General features: G+C 48.7%; 1 long non-coding RNA gene across 2 annotated transcripts in view; it reads right to left on the bottom strand.

Moving 5' to 3' along the window:
- The window catches only part of LOC146799793 (uncharacterized), a 140,996-nt gene that overhangs the window by 32,913 nt on the left and 88,983 nt on the right, over positions 1-19,100 (bottom strand). Inside the window, exon 4 of one of the 2 annotated variants that reach the window (XR_014969317.1) lies at positions 1,741-1,827. The exons of the other annotated variant lie outside the window; for it this stretch is intronic. This is a non-coding gene — a long non-coding RNA (uncharacterized LOC146799793). The remainder of the gene's footprint in view (positions 1-1,740; positions 1,828-19,100) is intronic. 2 annotated transcript variants of the gene reach the window in all.

Genomic DNA, 19,100 nt, shown 5'->3' with positions numbered 1-19,100 from the left:
ATGATGATCCTACCATGATGGCAATGCCCAGACCAATGATGATCCTACCAATGCGACAACTCCTGGATCAATAATGATCCTACCATCGTTACAACACCCAGACCAATGAATATCCTCCACAGTGACCTCACTTGGACCAATGATGATCCTTCCATGGTGACAACACCTGGACCAATGATGATACTACCACAGTAAAAACACCAGGACCAATGATGATCTTACCATGGAAACAAGACCCGAACCAATGATGATCCTACCAATGTGACAACACCTGGACCAATGATGATCCTACCATGGTGACAACACCTGAACCGAATCCTACCATGGTGACAACACCCAGACCAATGGTGATCCTACCATGGTGACAAAACCCGCACCGAACCATACCACGGTGACAACACCCAGATCAATGATGATACTACCACGGTGACAACACCCGGACCAATGATGATCCTACCATGGTGACCATGCTTGGACCAATGCTGATCCTATCATGGTGACAATACCCGGACTAATGTTGAGCCGAGCACAGTGACAACACCCAAACCACTGGGGATCCTACCATGATGACAATTCCCAGACTAATGGTGAACCTACCACGATGACAATATCCAGATCAATGGTGATCCTACCACGGTGACAACACCCTGACCAGTGATGATCCTACCACGGTGACAACACCTGGAGCAATGATGATCCTGCCACGGTGACAACACCTGGACTAATGATGATCCTACATTGTGACCTCACCTGGACCTATGATGATCCTACCATGATGACAACGCCCAAACCAATGATGATCTTGCCAAGGTGACAACACCTGGACCAATGATGATCCTACCATGGTGATCATGCTGGAACCAATGGTGATCCTACTGTGATGGAGCTACCCAGAGCAATAATGATCCTACCACGATAACAACACCAGGACCAATGGTGATCTTACCATGGTGACAACACCCGGACTAATGAGGATATTACCTTGGTGACAAGGTTTGGACCGATGATGAGCCTACTATGGTGACCATGCAGGGACCAATGGTGATCCTACTGCGATGATGATCCTATCACAGTGACAACGGCCGGACCACTGGTGATGCTGCTCTGATTCTGATTCTTGAACCAATAGTGATCCTACCTTGCTATAGTCTCCAAGACCAATGGTGATTCTATCACAATTCACAAACCAATGATGACCCTACACTGACCACCATGCCTCAACAAATGGTGATTGTATCATTAGTATAAGTATAAGTTTAAAGAAACTTATTAAGCGCTCGAATGCCATAAGGCGTCTTGGCGCTGGAGTGTGTGAACGTTGACGGAGTGGAGGGCTGATAACTGGTGGAGATTGAACAACCGGAACTTCAAGGCTTTCCTGAAAGAGGGAAGATTCTGTTGAAGTCGCAAGGCCACTGGAAGATCGTTCCATAATTGGGTTGCACAGCTGGCAAATGAACGACCCCCCCATCTGGCCCGTCTATGTCTCGAGGTACATATAAAGCCAAGATTGGCCGAACGTAGATCCCGGGAAGGGGTGTAAAGCCTGAACCTATCCTGACAGTCCACCGAACCCCCTCCGTACCGTTCCTTGTGCACCAAGCAGAGCGCCTTAAACTTGATTCTCTGCTGAACAGGAAGCCAATGTAATGACCTTCTTCCTTTGGAGGTAGGGTGACCCTTGGGTAATTTTAAGATAACACGGACGGTGGCGTTCTGAAATGACTGTATTTTACTGACCTGATGCTTGTCAATGCCCAGGAACATTTCATTACAATAGTCCAATCTGGACATGAAGAGGGCAGCCATTACCGTCTTCTGCAGTGCCTGGGGAATGAAGGGGAAGATTTTACGCAGAGTTTTAAGCAAGAGAAAACATGCTGAGGTTAAACTGTTTACCTGGGCTGACATGTTCAGTTTATCATCGAAAATCACCCCAAGATTCCTCACCTTTCTGGCAGGTAGAGGACACTCCTCAGCCTCTGGTGGCCATCACAAGGTGCTCCATAGTGGGGGACTGTTACCAAATTCAATGACTTCTGTTTTCTCAGTGTTTATCTTTAGAAAGCTCAGGCTCATCCACTCCATAACGTCCTTCAGACAGGCGTGGAATCTTGTTGCTGTTAGCTCCGGTCTATCGGATACTGATATCACCAGCAGTGAATCGTCTGCATAGGACACGAGGGTGAAACCGTGTTTCCTCACTACTCTAGCAAGCGGCCTAACATAAACATTAAACAGGGTAGGGGACAGAGCTGAGCCTTGTGGGACGCCACAGGGCAGGTTGAAATTACCCGATTGTAAACCCGCCCAGTTCAGGCTCTGCTTTCTGTCATCCAAGAATGAGGAAAGGGGGGATCATGATACCCAGACCAGTAGCGATCCTACCCTGACGCCCCACCTAGATCAATGATCATCCTATTACGACTGCTGAACCAATGGTGACCCTTCTGTGATGCCAATACCCAAACTCATGACGTTTTTTCCACAGTGACAACACCCAGATGAATGGTGATCCTTCCCTGACCAATGCACCTGGGCCATTGTTCACCTAATCACGATGCCCGAACCAACATTGATCCTACCATGAGGACGATGCCCGGACCAATGGTGGTCCTACCCTGGCCACAACATCTGGATCAGTGCTGATTCTTCCCTGATGTTGATGCTCAGAATAATCTTATCACCAAAGGTTACAGGAGGGTGGTGCTTGTATAGGGTGATGGCGACCCTAGGAAAAATTCACGAGCTAATAAGCTCTGTGCCTAATGTTAACAGCGGTGCTGAAGGGAAGAGAGAACCACCCTTCTCCCTATAATGTGGCCTCGTCCAACCAAACAACAACACAGTCCCCAGCACACGTAGGAATTACAATCCACATGTAATTCAATGCCAATGTAGACCCACCATATTGTTGGATTCTTTTTTACTTTTTCTGTTTTTACTTTCACGCTGTATGAATCACGTCGTTGTTTAATTTGGTTTAATCTCCTAATGATGAAATATAATGATGATATATGGAAACGCGTGAATTTTGACCATGAGATTTAACGGAAAGAAATCCCCAATCTGTGATTTTTTGCAGTCACTGTGAAGTAATTTAAAATGTGCAAAATAACAGTCAGTGGGCGCACAATGGCTTGTGTGTTTTTGTTATTCACTTAGCCTTGAAGAAGTCGCAGGACAGCGTGTCCACCAGGCAACGAAACACGTGTTGGCTAAGACATTAATACAACGAAAAAAGAAATATAAGGAGAGAAGAACAAAAGAAGATGAATCGATTGTCTGCATTGGCATTTAATCATATGTGGCTTGTAACTCCTGCGTGTGCTGTTAATCTTATCACGATGCCCGGTCCAGGCCGAAGAAAGACTCATTCATGATCTGTCATCGCCCCAGTCAGATCTCCTATGAACCTCTTCCTAACCCTTGAGGTTGTGCTGTGAAATGTTTGCCTGTCATGCGCCCTGATACCTCCTGGTCTCAGTGGGCTTTAACAAGGTGTCAGATTCTATCAATATTGGCTGGAAGGCTCTAGGTGTTGCAGGGAGATCTGAGGGGAACTAATGAGATGTTCCAATATATCCTGGTCCTCAAGACCCCACAGCAATAACATTTCTCCAAAGTACCCACATCTGATAGGGTGTGCTACCAGCAGGTCGGGGTATTCATCACACAGGCCCAGGCCGGCGGCATTAGAAGTAAACATCGGTTCACAGGGATTTTTGAAGAAAAATGGAGGCGGTACCAGGAAAGAAGTCACGAACCAAAAGACTGCTTCCTTATTTCCCGGATTGTGGGCACGGAATTTTGTGATATGTGCGTTGACCATAACGCCTTCTTAAATATATTGAATTACACTCACCGCTTTTTGGTTACTATCGGATGACCTTCGTTCTGGCTACTACTAGTTAAAATCTTATTGAAATCGATACTATACTATGCCCTGAGGAAGTTCCATTAAAAGGATCGAAACGCGTTGGCTGTTGTCCTGTGTGTTTCCATATTTTAGAAGAAGAAGAATTAAAAGGACTATTTGTGAATAAGCTTAAGTCTGTTGGTTCGTGACTTCTTTCCTGGTGCCGCCTCCATTTTTCTTCAAAAGTTGGTCTTTGGGTTTCCAATTGAGATCTTTCCGCAGCAGGTCTTGGAGACATTTGGCACAGGAACATCAAACTTATGGGACTTTGATACAGATGTGCACGACATTAGTCGGCTGTGGGATCTTTTGTTTTTCAAGAATTTGTATTGGTTCACAGGGATGGCTACGACACCAGTGGCTACTGTGCACCAGCACCGAACTGGCCACTGCCATGCCACAAGCCACACTGTGGGGATATTGCATCCCACTGCCATTGCACAGATCACACAGTGGTGTTATGTGCAGCACTGCTGTGTCACCAATCCCACTGTGGGGATATTGCATCCCACTGCCATTGCACAGATCACACAGTGGTGTTATGTACAGCAGCACTGCTGTGTCACCAACCCCACTGTGGGGATATTGCATCCCACTGCCATTGCACAGATCACACGGTGGTGTTATGTACGGCAGCACTGCCGTGTCACCAACCCCACTGTGGGGATATTGCATCCCACTGCCATTGCACAGATCACACAGTGGTGTTATGTACAGCAGCACTGCTGTGTCACCAACCCCACTGTGGGGACATTGCATCCCACAGGCATTGCACAGATCACACGGTGGTGTTATGTGCAGCACTGTCATGCCATAGACCACATTGTGGGGATAGGTAAAGCAGCATTATCACGCCACAAACCACAATGTGGGGATCTGTAAACAAAACACTATCACACCACAAACCACACAGTGTGGCTATCTAAAACACCACTGGCATGCCACCATTCACACTGTGGGGATCAGTAAAACACCAGTCATACCACAAACCCCACTGTGGTGATATGTAAAACACTACTGTCATGAGACAAACCACACTGTGGTGACAGGTAAAGCACCACTCTCATGACACAAACCACACTGTGGCGATATATACAGCACCACTGTCATGACACAAGCCACACTGTGGTGACAGGTAAAGCACCGCTGTCATGACACAAGCCACACTGTGGTGACAGGTAAAGCAGCGCTGTCATGACACAAGCCACACTGTGGTGATATATACAGCACCACTGTCATGACACAAGCCACACTGTGGTGACAGGTAAAGCACCGCTGTCATGACACAAGCCACACTGTGGTGACAGGTAAAGCAGCACTGTCATGACACAAGCCACACTGTGGTGACAGGTAAAGCACCGCTGTCATGACACAAGCCACACTGTGGTGACAGGTAAAGCAGCACTGTCATGACACAAGCCACACTGTGGTGACAGGTAAAGCACCACTCTCATGACACAAGCCACACTGTGGTGACAGGTAAAGCACCACTCTAATGACACAAACCACACTGTGGGGACAGGTAAAGCACCCTGTCATGGCACAAGCCACACTGTGGGGACAGGTAAAGCACCCTGTCATGACACAAGCCATTTTGGTGTTTGCAGTTGGTAAAATTCTTTCCCTGATCTATTCGCAGGCGCGAGCTGTCGGCGTCCCTTCCAAATACTGAATCGGAATCTCACGTAATAACATTTTGCGATCGAAATCCAGTCTCAATTCTTGGACATTTTCTGCCACCTCAAAGGAGGTGGTCACCTGCCTGCAGAAGGGAAGGGGTCCCCTCAGATATCTCCCCTTCGTGAAGGTTTAAAAAAAAGTGTGTGGGCGGGTAGGCCGTGGTCCCAGGGACTACTGCCAATGCTTAAACAAACAATAAAGAAAAAAACTTTTCTTTTTTTTTTTAAATGGAGCCCTATTGTATTTATTTATGACCTTTCATTGGAATTACTTGTGTCTCTTCTGTGATCTTGTACAAGTATGTTCTTTTATACAGTTGGTGTCTCCATCCCCTCCCCCTCTCCCTCAGCCATAGGTTCTCCCTCGTAGAAGGCTCTGTGTGAATTCAGTGGCGTAACGAAAGATTAAGGGACCCCCCTGCAGTGTACAGGGAGGGGCCCCTGCTTCGGATTCAATAGGAGCGCTCAGCCCTTAGTACTGTGCTGAGGGGGCCCCATGCAGCTGCCCCCCCCCCCCCCGCACCGCGGGGGCCTGTGTTACGCCCCTGTGTGAATTCCAGGTGCACAGTTATGGCAGTCTTTCCATTTGGAGTTATTTATTTATCCATTTTATTCTAAAGGTTTTATATAGCGCTGGCTAGACCCAGAGGTATCAGAGGCTTTACAGAAGTAAGGGAAAGGCACCTATCCAGAGCGAGGGATACAAACAAAACGCAATAAGGGACGTGAGACAAAGAATAACGAATCCGGATCAAGGCAAACTCTAAGGATCAAAGGTTACATATAGTTAAAAAAACAAGCATTTGCAATGCAACAGGTCTCGCATTTACACGAGCTTAAGCTATTGGCATTGTAAATAACAATGCCTTTTATTTATGTTTTCGTTTTTGAAACATAAATAAAACGCACAGTCATTTACAATGCCAATAGCTTAAACTCGCGTAAATGCGAGACCTATTGCATTGCAAATGCTTGTTTGTCAAATGCACCTTGGCCAAATAAAGAATTTCTTCTGCCCATTCATCAACCGTACGATAAAAACCCGCCATTTCTTAGAGTCTCTCCTCAGCCTAACGCTATCTCCCTGTGGCCACTCAAGGACAGTCCTGACCATGTGATGCTATTGAACAGGATGGATGGCTGGTTGGACAGATGGACGGATTGATGGGTTCGATGGATGGACGGGCTATGTATGGATGATGCAACTGAAAACAATGGATGGATGGTTGGATGGTCTATGAAGAGCGTATGTATGAATGATGCTACTGAACACAATGGATGGATGAATGGATGGATGAAAGGAGCGCGCTTGTCACCAGCTGCTGCTTCCTCTGTGCACATCTGCAGGCAGTGTCTTCTGGACGCAAGACAACTCCATGGTACAGACGGGGCTTTTTGTTACAGTATTGATGTGTAATAAAAAAGAAAATGTTGTAAACATATTTTTTCGTGCCAGGGGCAGTTTTGCAAGCATGTTTGCAGAGTGACACTTTTCTGCCCATCGGTGCGCTCCCTCCTAGCAACACCATTGTGAAAAGTGGATATATGAGTACACATTTGCCGGTTTCACAAACACTCTGCCTCTCAAATTATTGCACACACCCTCTAAACTGTGACACTAACATTGAAGAAGGAACTGTCCGAAAGCTCCTGCTAAAAACGATCGATAAATTAAATCTTTAGGGGGCCGTATTTCTGATTATACATGTCGCAACAAGCTTCCTCAAAACTAACTTTTTTCAAATGACTTGACGTTTCCTTTTTAGGAAGAAACGTGCACGTATATCGTATTTTAGCAATTGATCGACTTTAATTCAGCAATGATTCATTTGAATCAGAAACTAATACCAGATATCCCATTTTAGTCGGCTGTGTGTGATCATGTCCACCCGACACTCAGTCTCAAATCTTGAGCTCTACTTAAATATGTGGACTTCTGCTGCAAAACACTAAGTTTTGGGATCTTACCATTACTCTACGTATAGTTACGCTAAGATTCCTGAACTTAAACACAAAAGCATGCTTTTATTGATGTTGACGTTGGTTAGTCTAAATGTGTTGTCATATAGTCTTTAGATTAAGCCAAAAAAGATTTTAATACATCGAATCGAAATCAGTGGAAACTCAAAAGCTGGCTCGGGTTGTAAGAGTTAAAGTTTTGTAAGTTAAGTCATCAAAGTTACACACACAATCTCTCATTGTTAAATGCACACAGTCCCACACAATTTCAGAACCGTGAGCATTCTGCACGTTTCAGGTTGGAAACACAGCAGTACTGATTCACCCTTTCAACCCCACAGCTGAAAAACTCACTTCACAACCAGAACGGAATTTTGCACATAAACAGGTGGTAAAAAATGTCGGCTCAGTGAGCAGTCTGCAAGTCACAGGTTCGAATCCTTGTAATTTAGATTCTCCCTTTCGACAGCACAGTCAAGAGGCCGACTACAAAAGCATAACAATATGTTGCACATCGGAAAGGTGACGACAATATATTGGACAGTAGCCTGTAAATCCCAGGTTAATACCCCAGAAGATTTCCTCTTTCAACGACCAAGGTGGGGTAAATACGAGTAACAATTAAGGCGAGTGGGAACATAGCTACACCTTTTATTTACGGAGCTTACATGTGGCAGAATGTACTGAAAAAATACACTATTCTTTCTAAATAAAGCGCACATAATCCAGCTGCTATGTATGATCTTGGCCAACTCATTTTATGCTCAACCGTAGTTCCATAACGTTATCTGCCTACATCGGTAAAGATTGTGAAAAGCAACAATTCAACATAAAGCGCTTCGAAAACAATCAACAGTTTATGAAGAGAGCAAGAATATACAGGGAGGCTAAAGCAGGAGGCGAGAGGAACAAAGGTGCAAAATAGAAGGCGAGAAAGGAAAACAAGTACAACTGCGCAGCCGGGAGGAGGGACAGTGACGTCTCTATGGAGAGAATGCGACGTGAAGGCAGCGTGATTTGTGATACATGCCCAATCACAGAGCCAGACTGGTGCATGCAGGCAGCATGATGGAGAGCCGTCCTGAAGACTTTTCTTATCTGCTTGTTAAATAAACAAGCAGATAAGTAAAGTCTTCACGACAGCCGTGAATCCGGCGAGCCAATCCGGCAAAAAGCTAAAGAGAGGAAACGAAAAACCCTCCTTTCCAATGGGAAGCCAGCGTTTACCATAAATGCTGACGCTACCCAATGGAAATGAGGGGCGGGTCTTGAGTCCCCTTCTCGAAACTGACTTTTACTATAGCTCTCGCAGGTGAGGAGCGCATGCGCGCTCCAATGCCAGGCGAGACCTAAAAAGGGGAGTGCGACTGAAGGATACACAATTAAATATACAAAGAAACATTTGAGAAATGAGGTCAAAACTAATTAACAAAGTTGGGGGATAAAAAGTGCAGGCTCGGTTGCAGCCATCAATAATAGAACACTGTCCAGACATTTACAACAATGTGGTTAGAACAGAAAATAACTGAGGGACTGTGAGGAGCAAGGTTAGTGGAAACAAGAAGGAGAGCAAAGGGAGGAGCGAGGCTAGTGGAAACAAGAAGGAGAGCAAAGGGAGGAGCGAGGCTAGTGGAAACAAGAAGGAGAGCAAAGAGTGGAGCGAGGCTAGTGGAAACAAGAAGGAGAGCAAAGAGTGGAGCGAGGCTAGTGGAAACAAGAAGGAGAGCAAAGAGTGGAGCGAGGCTAGTGGAAACAATAAGGAGAGCAAAGAGAGGAGCAAGGCTAGTGGAAACAAGAAGGAGGGCAAAGAGTGGAGCGAGGCTAGTGGAAACAAGAAGGAGAGCAAAGAGTGGAGCGAGGCTAGTGGAAACAATAAGGAGAGCAAAGAGTGGAGCGAGGCTAGTGGAAACAAGAAGGAGAGCAAAGAGTGGAGCGAGGCTAGTGGAAACAATAAGGAGAGCAGAGAGTGGAGCGAGGCTAGTGGAAACAAGAAGGAGGGCAAAGAGTGGAGCGAGGCTAGTGGAAACAATAAGGAGAGCAAAGAGTGGAGCGAGGCTAGTGGAAACAATAAGGAGAGCAAAGAGTGGAGCGAGGCTAGTGGAAACAAGAAGGAGGGCAAAGAGTGGAGCGAGGCTAGTGGAAACAAGAAGGAGAGCAAAGAGTGGAGCGAGGCTAGTGGAAACAATAAGGAGAGCAAAGGGAGGAGCAAGGCCAGTGGAAACAAGAAGGAGAGCAAAGAGTGGAGCGAGGCTAGTGGAAACAATAAGGAGAGCAAAGGGAGGAGCAAGGCCAGTGGAAACAAGAAGGAGAGCAAAGAGTGGAGCGAGGCTAGTGGAAACAATAAGGAGAGCAAAGGGAGGAGCAAGGCTAGTGGAAACAAGAAGGAGAGCAAAGAGTGGAGCGAGGCTAGTGGAAACAATAAGGAGAGCAAAGAGTGGAGCGAGGCTAGTGGAAACAAGAAGGAGAGCAAAGAGTGGAGCGAGGCTAGTGGAAACAAGAAGGAGAGCAAAGAGTGGAGCGAGGCTAGTGGAAACAATAAGGAGAGCAAAGAGAGGAGCAAGGCTAGTGGAAACAAGAAGGAGGGCAAAGAGTGGAGCGAGGCTAGTGGAAACAAGAAGGAGAGCAAAGAGTGGAGCGAGGCTAGTGGAAACAATAAGGAGAGCAAAGAGTGGAGCGAGGCTAGTGGAAACAAGAAGGAGAGCAAAGAGTGGAGCGAGGCTAGTGGAAACAAGAAGGAGAGCAAAGAGTGGAGCGAGGCTAGTGGAAACAAGAAGGAGGGCAAAGAGTGGAGCGAGGCTAGTGGAAACAATAAGGAGAGCAAAGAGAGGAGCAAGGCTAGTGGAAACAAGAAGGAGGGCAAAGAGTGGAGCGAGGCTAGTGGAAACAAGAAGGAGAGCAAAGAGTGGAGCGAGGCTAGTGGAAACAAGAAGGAGAGCAAAGAGTGGAGCGAGGCTAGTGGAAACAATAAGGAGAGCAAAGGGAGGAGCGAGGCCAGTGGAAACAAGAAGGAGAGCAAAGAGTGGAGCGAGGCTAGTGGAAACAATAAGGAGAGCAAAGAGTGGAGCGAGGCTAGTGGAAACAAGAAGGAGGGCAAAGAGTGGAGCGAGGCTAGTGGAAACAAGAAGGAGGGCAAAGAGTGGAGCGAGGCTAGTGGAAACAAGAAGGAGGGCAAAGGGAGGAGCAAGGCTAGTGGGAACAAGAAGGAGGGCAAAGGGAGGAGCGAGGCTAGTGGAAACAAGAAGGAGAGCAAAGAGTGGAGCGAGGCTAGTGGAAACAATAAGGAGGGCAAAGAGTGGAGCGAGGCTAGTGGAAACAATAAGGAGAGCAAAGAGTGGAGCGAGGCTAGTGGAAACAAGAAGGAGGGCAAAGAGTGGAGCGAGGCTAGTGGAAACAATAAGGAGAGCAAAGAGTGGAGCGAGGCTAGTGGAAACAAGAAGGAGGTGAAAGGGAGGAGCGAGGCTAGTGGAAACAAGAAGGAGGGCAAAGGGAGGAGCGAGGCTAGTGGAAACAAGAAGGAGAGCAAAGGGAGGAGCAAGGCTAGTGGAAACAAGAAGGAGAGCAAAGAGTGGAGCGAGGCTAGTGGAAACAATAAGGAGAGCAAAGAGTGGAGCGAGGCTAGTGGAAACAAGAAGGAGGGCAAAGAGTGGAGCGAGGCTAGTGGAAACAAGAAGGAGGGCAAAGAGTGGAGCGAGGCTAGTGGAAACAAGAAGGAGGGCAAAGGGAGGAGCAAGGCTAGTGGGAACAAGAAGGAGGGCAAAGGGAGGAGCGAGGCTAGTGGAAACAAGAAGGAGAGCAAAGAGTGGAGCGAGGCTAGTGGAAACAATAAGGAGAGCAAAGAGTGGAGCGAGGCTAGTGGAAACAAGAAGGAGAGCAAAGAGTGGAGCGAGGCTAGTGGAAACAAGAAGGAGGGCAAAGAGTGGAGCGAGGCTAGTGGAAACAATAAGGAGGTCAAAGGGAGGAGCGAGGCTAGTGGAAACAAGAAGGAGGGCAAAGGGAGGAGCGAGGCTAGTGGAAACAAGAAGGAGAGCAAAGGGAGGAGCAAGGCTAGTGGAAACAAGAAGGAGAGCAAAGAGTGGAGCGAGGCTAGTGGAAACAATAAGGAGAGCAAAGAGTGGAGCGAGGCTAGTGGAAACAAGAAGGAGAGCAAAGGGAGGAGCAAGGCCAGTGGAAACAAGAAGGAGAGCAAAGAGTGGAGCGAGGCTAGTGGAAACAAGAAGGAGAGCAAAGGGAGGAGCAAGGCTAGTGGAAACAAGAAGGAGAGCAAAGAGTGGAGCGAGGCTAGTGGAAACAATAAGGAGAGCAAAGAGTGGAGCGAGGCTAGTGGAAACAAGAAGGAGGGCAAAGAGTGGAGCAAGGCTAGTGGAAACAAGAAGGAGAGCAAAGAGTGGAGCGAGGCTAGTGGAAACAAGAAGGAGGTCAAAGGGAGGAGCGAGGCTAGTGGAAACAAGAAGGAGGGCAAAGGGAGGAGCGAGGCTAGTGGAAACAAGAAGGAGAGCAAAGGGAGGAGCAAGGCTAGTGGAAACAAGAAGGAGAGCAAAGGGAGGAGCAAGGCTAGTGGAAACAAGAAGGAGGGCAAAGGGAGGAGCGAGGCTAGTGGAAACAAGAAAGAGGGCAAAGGGAGGAGCGAGGCTAGTGGAAACAAGAAGGAGGGCAAAGGGAGGAGCGAGGCTAGTGGAAACAAGAAAGAGGGCAAAGGGAGGAGCGAGGCTAGTGGAAACAATAAGGAGAGCAAAGGGAGGAGCGAGGCCAGCAGGGCGATGATCTGAAACACAGGAGCCAAAAGAGAACAGGTTCAGAAAGATTCATGGGCTCCAGTATTTTTCAAGAGATGGCGTTTCAGGTCTCTTTTGAAGCCATGGCAAGAGGGGTTACAACGAAGGTTTCTCGGTAGGGCGCCCAGATGCTAGGCGCATTTCCTGAGAAGGAGCGAGTGGGTGGATTTCTTTTTTAGTAGCAGGGAAACAAGAAGGAGAACATTGGAGCTTCTCAACAGCCTGGTACTTCCTGCTCTAGTGAGTTTGTTGTTTATGTAGTCCGGGGATAGAGAGTGAAGGGCTTTGTGGGTGATGCGGGCGGTCTTGTAGATGCATCTTCCTTCGATGGGGAGCCAGTTACGAAGTAATCATAGGGGATGAAGGGTTTGATTTTTTAAGGTGTTTAAGTGTGTAGAGCGCTCCTTTGGCTGAGTTATTGATATGGTCGTTCAGTGACATATCTTTGTCCAGGGTGAAACCTAAGGAATTAGCCATGTTGGATAGAGTGAGCGGACAGTTCAGGGCTTTGAAGTCACTAATCCAGCCTTGAATAGGGAGGTGGTTACTTTTGGGGGAGAAAAGAATGATTTCCGTTTTGTTGGGGTTCAATTTAAGATGGTTGGGGTAAAACCAGGATTGAATCTTACTCAGTGAGGCGTTGAGATGGAGGATGTCAGTTATTCCTTGTCTTTCAACCTGTGGAGATTACACATGAATGTTGTTGGCAATGAAAACTTCTTATCCTACCGGCATCGTACTTTATTAAAAGAGAGAACAGACTGCATTGAGAAAACAAACAAACAATTTACAAAACTACAACCTTGAAAATCAATGGCAGCGATGGCGGCCTCCTGAGCCTCGCGACCCGCCTCATGAATATTAATTAGGTAGGTCGGTTGCGAGTCAATTCGATTTTGTTTTTTACAAAGCGACCTACGGGTACATAATTTGGTTCATAAAAATATTTACTGGGTGCAAAAAATACTGGGGCAGATTTATGTTCCCTGGCGCATCCCTGCAAATCAGCATGGATGCGCCAGGGAAGATGCGTCACGCAAGTTTTCCCTTGCGCCACCGCAGATGCGCCGCATTTACAATGCGGTGCATCGTGGCGCAAGGACAAGCAGATACGTGACGCATCTGCCGGCGTAAGGTTGGCGCAGTGCTGAAGTTGCATCGCAAGCGCGACGCAACTCCAGCACTGTTCCAACCTACCCTATCCCTAACATGGTGCGTCAAGCCTTACGCCTGCTTCAAGCAGGCTCAGGGTTTTGACGCATCAGCGTTGGGAAAGTGACTCAGTGAAATCTTATAGATTTCACTGAGTCACTTTTCAGGGGCGTTCCTGCGACGGAACGCCCCCCCTGAGTAGAAACGCCCACATGAAACCTGACGCAGGTTTCATGTGGCGCAGGGCGTTACACCGTGACGCATCTCCATAGATGCGTCACGATGTAAATGGGGCGCAACATGGCGCAGGGTTTACGCCGCCGCTGCGTCACAAAAGTGACGCAACGGCGGCGTAAAAGTGGCGCAAGTCTGATATAAATCTGCCCCACTATGTGCAAATTGCGTCCAGTATTCGCCACCAGTAAATAGCACATCTGACCCTTGGTTCTTGACTCCCGAGGACCGTCTGCGTCAAGCCGGACTCCGCGCCTCACTGGGCTCAGACCAGGTGTAAATCATGAGAAACCGTCCTCTGCGTCTTAACGGGGACATTCGTGAAGGCAGCCGTCCACCTGAGGGGTTTTCATGTTTTTGTTGAGTTTAACTTAGTGCCAATATCAGCAACACACTCCACCCGCAAACACAGCAACACCAGAATAAAGAACACACAAGACACATTGGTTGTTGGAGAAAACATTGCTGCAGGTTTATTTTGCATAAGAAATATGCCAACATGGTGGGTCAACTTACGGGCGATCAAAGGGCAGGCAGCTCCTCTGCTGGCTGCCCACCTGATGAGCCAAGTTGCACCGTGGCATAACCAATCGGTGCGCACCATTTTGGGGGATTACCCCTTACAGCCTGTGGACCACCAGTCCACCTATTTATTCACGCCCCTTGAGGGGCGGAGCGTATACAGGCAAGCTCCCGATTGCTAGGGTTTACAACCGCCCGAAAGACTAACGGGGTGCCGTCGTTCCTCCAGGGTCCTGCCGTAAGGACTTCCTGGTGCTATTTGGCATTTGCACCCCTATGTACCATTCAGCCCCTAAGCGCACAACAGCATCGCCAGCTGGGCGGCGAAGGTAGATATACCTGACCCACCGCCCGCTGGAGCACCGGAAATGACAGAGTAGTGCTTGGACATTCAGGAGGTCCAAACACTAGTCCTGTTGTGTTTGTGCCATCATGTGGCACTAAGGAGGCCGCCCTCCTACGGGGGCCCCCTGCGTGTGCCGCGGACAGCCTCATTTGATCAAGTCGAATGGGCCCGCCTGACGCAAGAGTGACCCTTAGATCTGTGAGGGGCCACCTCCTGAACTCTACATCGCTAATCCCACTCTGAGACCCTCACTACTTCTCTGTGTGCTGCCCCTTGCACTAGCTGTTCACAATCGTGGGGGTCGTGAGTGCCGCCTGTGGTAGGGCCCCCCAGGGACGGACTGACTGACCTATAGGGCGAGCCGGCTGCGGCAGAAGCGCGGCCACTGGTGGCCTTGTTTGATGTCCGCTGGGTGGGGGTTCTGTTGGTACCACAAACATTGCACGAGCCGCACACACGCATGGGGGGGGGCACACGTTCACCCACAGCCGCCCCACGGCCCGGTGGAGAGTCCCGGAGACACCCCCGCGGCTCTGGGACAGGGGGGCCCGGTGCGCACACGCGCGCGCCGCCTCCCTGTGTGCGCGCGGAGGTTTTGCCACCGATGTCTGTGTCTTTCATGACGTTTTCAGGGAGGGAATATTAATCTTCATTATTACTGTTAATGCTCTAGGCCCCGCCCCGCCCTTCGGCACAAGGACTGCTGTACAATAACCAGGTTGTAATTTAGGCGGTAGAGCTTTGGTATTCGGATAAATCAATAGGTAATGACGTGGCAGAGATATGACACCGCAGGCTGAGGGCGTCGACGATTAATCTGGGCGCACTGCATGTGTGCTCTTGGGCGGAACCGGCCCGCGGATGCCAGCACTCACATTACACACAGGAGGGGCCTGACTTCAAAGAGAGATTGCGTTCACCCTTAAGACCCCATTAGCATAAGAACGAAGCACTTTTATGTGAAGAGAACTTCGAAACGCCAAATTAAGTTTTAACCGCGTGCATGTCTGATGTGTTGTTGAAGCTGAGGACATACGGCGACGGAGCCTCACTCTGGCGAAAGATCTCTGGAAAGGTCAAAACTCCCTACTATTCTTATTGGAAGCTACTTGTTTGTCATTTTTAGGTCTCGCCTGAGACAGCGCTTTAGCGCTGCTCTGGCGAGACTTATAGTAAGCACTTTTGGAAGTGCAAACGAGTGCTTTCAGGCCGCCAACTACTGTGCATGTGTGCCGGGCGCGCGCACCATTTGGCAGCCTGAAAGCACTCGTCTTTCACTTTCGCCTGTCACACAGAGACTTATAGTAAGCACTTTTGGAAGTGCAAACGAGTGCTTTCAGGCCGCCAACTACTGTGCATGTGTGCCGGGCGCGCGCACCATTTGGCAGCCTGAAAGCACTCGTCTTTCACTTTCGCCTGTCACACAGCCGATCACTTACATTTCGAGGGCGCTTTGATGTTTTCAGTGAGCCGCGCGGCCACTGAGGACATCAAAGCGCCCGTGAACACCATTTGCCACCCCCACCTCTTCAGCCAACTTACTCGCCATGTCTGCTCTGGATTCTTGTGCCTCTTTTTGTAACTCAGGAGCAGTAACATTGTCGTGGTGTCACTAGGGCTTCAAGTGGATGCTTTTTTCAATATTATATACAAGCCACAGTTACTGCTAATTTATCTAATGCAACTAACAACGATTGACAAAGCCAATAGTCCTAACTTGTTGTAGGTATCATGTTACTTGTTGTGTGTAGCTGTAAACACGTAGCTACAGCCGCCCACCTAGTGCTTAATTTGTAACAAATAAGTGCTGGTGTTTTAATGAGGCAGAAGCTTTACACTTTATACTTTTTTTTAATTTTGCGTAACACAGAGGACATCAACTGAAATTTAATAGTGGCTTGGCTACAGCCACTTTCCCAGTGCTTAATTTGTAACAGAAGAGGTGCCGGGGCTCTGATTAGGTGGCAACTTTACACAGCATGTTGTTTTGTTTAGCCTGCCTAACACAGAGCACACAAACCGGAAAAATGGGGAGGGGATGTTCTTTAAAGGCCACTACTGCTAACTTACGAGTTTTGAAACCAGGTTTTAATGTCTGAATATGCTTAATAGCCTGTGATTGTGGACAAATTAGTTGATATTTCTATAGACACAAACATAAATATGACCTAAAGTGGAGCTACGTTATTATTTTATTTGTGTGTAGGTGCAAACACGTAGCTACAGCCACCCTCCTAGTGCTTAATTTGTAACAAAGGAAGTGCCGGTGTTTTGATGAGGCAGCAGCTTTACACTGTATATGTCTTTATTTAGTTTGCGTAACACAGAGCATATAAACTAAAATTCAATAGTGTCTTGGCTACAGCCACTTTCCTAGTGCTTAATTTGTAACCAAAGAGGTGCCGGGGCTTTTATCATGTTGAAGCTTTACAGAGCATGTTTGAATGGTTAGCCTGCCTAACACAGAGCACAGAAACCCTACAAATGGGGAGGACATGTTGTTTAAAGGCCAAAACTGCTACATGCCACACACTGATGCACGCCACACACTGCTGCACGCCACACACTGTTGCATGCCGCTGCACACCACACACTGCTGCACGCCACACACTGCTGCACGCGTAACACTGCTACACGCCACACACTGCTGCACGACACACACTGCTGCACGCCACACACTACTGCATGCCACACACTGCTGCATGCCACACACTGCTGCACGCCACACACTGCTGCACGCCACACACTGCTGCACGCCACACACTGCTGCATGCCGCCACACACTGCTGCACGCCACACACTGCTGCACGCCACACACTGCTGCACACCGCACACTGCTGCAACCGTGACACTGCTACATGCCACACACTGCTGCACGCCACACACTGCTGCACGCCACACACTGCTGCACGCCACACACTGCTGCATGCCACACACTACTGCATGCCACACACTGCTGCACGCCACACACTGCTGCACGCCACACACTGCTGCACGCCACACACTGCTGCATGCCGCCACACACTGCTGCACGCCACACACTGCTGCACGCCACACACTGCTGCACACCGCACACTGCTGCAACCGTGACACTGCTACATGCCACACACTGATGCACGCCACACACTGCTGCACGCCATACTTTTTTTTTATTGTGCGTAACACAGAGGACATAAACTGTAATTTAATAGTGGCTTGGCTACAGCCACTTTCCCAGTGCTTAATTTGTAACAGAGGAGGTGCCGGGGCTCTGATTAGGTGGCAACTTTACACAGCATGTTTTGTTTAGCCTGCCTTACACAGAGCACACAAACCGGAAAAATGGGGAGGGGATGTTCTTTAAAGTCCACTACTGCTAACCTACGAGTTTTGAAACCAGGTTTTAATGTCTGAATATGCTTAATAGCCTGTGATTGTGGACAAATTAGTTGATATTTCTATAGACACAAACATAAATATGACCTAAAGTGGAGCTACGTTATTATTTTTATTTGTGTGTAGCTGCAAACACGTAGCTACAGCCACCCTCCTAGTGCTTAATTTGTAACAAAGGAAGTGCCGGTGTTTTGATCAGGCAGCAGCTTTACACTGTATATGTATTTATTTAGTTTGCGTAACACAGAGCATATAAACTAAAATTCAATAGTGTCTTGGCTACAGCCACTTTCCTAGTGCTTAATTTGTAACCAAAGAGGTGCCGGGGCTTTTATCATGTTGAAGCTTTACAGAGCAGGTTTGAATGGTTAGCCTGCCTAACACAGAGCACAGAAACCCTACAAATGGGGAGGACATGTTGTTTAAAGGCCAAAACTGCTACATGCCACACACTGATGCACGCCACACACTGCTGCATGCCGCTGCACACCACACACTGCTGCACGCCACACACTGCTGCACGCGTAACACTGCTACACGCCACACACTGCTGCACGCCACACACTGCTGCACGCCACACACTGCTGCACGCCACACACTGCTGCACGCCACACACTGCTGCACGCCATACACTGCTGCACGCCACACACTGCTGCATGCCACACACTGCTGCATGCCGCCACACACTGCTGCATGCCACACACTGCTGCATGCCGCCACACACTGCTGCATGCCGCCACACACTGCTGCATGCCGCCACACACTGCTGCATGCCACCACACACTGCTGCACGCCACACACTGCTGCACGCCACACACTGCTGCACGCCACACACTGCTGCACACCACACACTGCTGCATGCCACATACTGCTGCACGCCGCACACTGCTGCAACCGTGACACTGCTACATGCCACACACTGATGCACGCCACACACTGCTGCATGCCACACACTGCTGCACGCCACACACTGCTGCATGCCGCTGCACGCCACACACTGCTGCACGCCACACACTGCTGCACGCCACACACTGCTGCACGCCACACACTTCTGCACGCCACACACTGCTGCATGCCGCTGCACGCCACACACTGCTGCACGCCACACACTGCTGCACGCCGCACACTGCTGCATGCCGCAC

This window comes from Triturus cristatus, chromosome 9 (assembly GCF_964204655.1).
Source record: "Triturus cristatus chromosome 9, aTriCri1.1, whole genome shotgun sequence".
NCBI lineage: Eukaryota > Metazoa > Chordata > Amphibia > Caudata > Salamandridae > Triturus > Triturus cristatus.
This window is presented reverse-complemented; position numbering and strand designations above follow the sequence as displayed.